A 1,761-nucleotide genomic window follows, 5' to 3' on the forward strand; every position below is an offset into this window, starting at 1 on the left:
GCTTCTCAGGGGCATCCCGAAGGGCTGGACAGGGTTTGCCCGAAGAACAGAGATTTCCTTCTCCACGCAATGCCGGGTCTGAGCGCTTTCACGCTTGGCCTGCCTAGCAGTAAGTGGCAGTCAAGGGTGGAGGAGGAGGGACGGGGTGGGGAGGTGCTCTCCAAAGAGAAGGGCCGCCCCACTGGGCAACGGGCTGGACTTGGCTGGCCTGTTTTTTCCCCTTTTCTGTCCTGGTCTGTGCCTGGCCCTGCTGAATTGCAGGTGAGCAATGATTGCTTCAGGAAAGCAGAGATCTTAGTACAGGCTGATGAAGACTGCCGTGGGGAATGCTACTTAGAGGGACAGAGGAAAGCTAGGGCCAAGACAGGCTGAGTGAGTTGGACAGTTAGGCAAAGCCTTGAGTGATACCCCCAACCCACACCCCCCCCATTCAGCGTTTCTTTTCTTTTCTTCTTTGTCCCTTTTTTTTTTTTTTGAGACAGGGTCTTGCTCTGTTGCCCAGGCTGGAGTCCAGTGGCTTAATTATAGTTCACTGCAGCCTCAACCTCCTGAGCTCAAGCAATCCTCCCACCTCAGCTTCCTGAGTAGCTGGGACCACAGGCGTAGGTCACCATGCCTGGCTAATTTTTTATAATTTTGTAGAGATTAGATGTTTTTGTTTTTGTTTTGAGACACAGTCTGGCTCTGTCGCCCAGGCTGGAGTGCAGTGACACTATCTCAGGTCACTGCAACCCTTGTCTTCCGGGTTCAAGCAATCCTCTTGCCTCAGCCTGCTGAATAACTGGGATTACAGGTGTGTGCCAGCACGCCCAGCTAATTTTTGTATTTTTAGTAGAGATGGTGTTTCACCATGTTGGCCAGGCTGGTCTTGAACTCCTGACCTTAAGTGATGCACTCGCCTAGGCCTCCCAAAGTGTTGGCATTACAGGCGTGAGCCACCATGCCTGGCCTCAGTGTTTCTTTAGGATTGTTGGAAATGGTGCTAGGAGGCAGTAGATGCAGGGGCCACACCTTCTGCTGGCTGGGCATAGCCACCACGTGGGGAAGCCAGGTAGCCCTCCGCGCTTCTCTGGGCCCCTCTGAGAGGTTCCCTGCACAGGTTACTGGAAGTGGGTATGGTGGGGAGTTTGGAGCACTGTGGTGGGAATCTCCCCAGCAACTCTGGGACTTGTGCCTAATGGCAACAGCTTCCAGTTCCCAATGGAACCGTTTCTTTCTCTGAGCTGAATGGAGGGCTAAGTATTTGCTAAGCACGATGCTCCATGTTGAGTGTGCATTACCTCACTGAATCCGCACAGCAGCCCACCCCCCAGCCTGCATTTTCCGGATGAGCAAACTGAGAGGTTGCAAGACTGGCTCAGGGTCACATGGTCGGGCAGTGGCTCACGCCTGGAATCCCAGCACTTTGGGAAGCCGAGGCGAGTGGATCACAAGGTCAGGAGATGGAGACCATCCTGGCTAACACGGTGAAACCCCTTCTTTACTAAAAATACAAAAAAAAAATTAGCCGGGCGTGGTGGCGGGCGCCTGTAGTCCCAGCTACTCGGGAGGCTGAGGCAGGAGAGTGGCGTGAACCCGGGAGGTGGAGGTTGCAGTGAATCGAGATTGCGCCACCGCACTCCAGCCTGGGCGACAGAGCGAGACTATGTCTCAAAAAACAAAACAAAACAAAACAAAAAAAGGTCACACAGTCACCGGCTGGGATCCAAACACAGGCCTAATTCCAAGCAAGAGCTGTTGGCGATGAGGGGTGCGGGGTGC

Source organism: Mandrillus leucophaeus, unplaced genomic scaffold (genome assembly GCF_000951045.1).
Source record: "Mandrillus leucophaeus isolate KB7577 unplaced genomic scaffold, Mleu.le_1.0 Scaffold306, whole genome shotgun sequence".
Taxonomy (NCBI): domain Eukaryota; kingdom Metazoa; phylum Chordata; class Mammalia; order Primates; family Cercopithecidae; genus Mandrillus; species Mandrillus leucophaeus.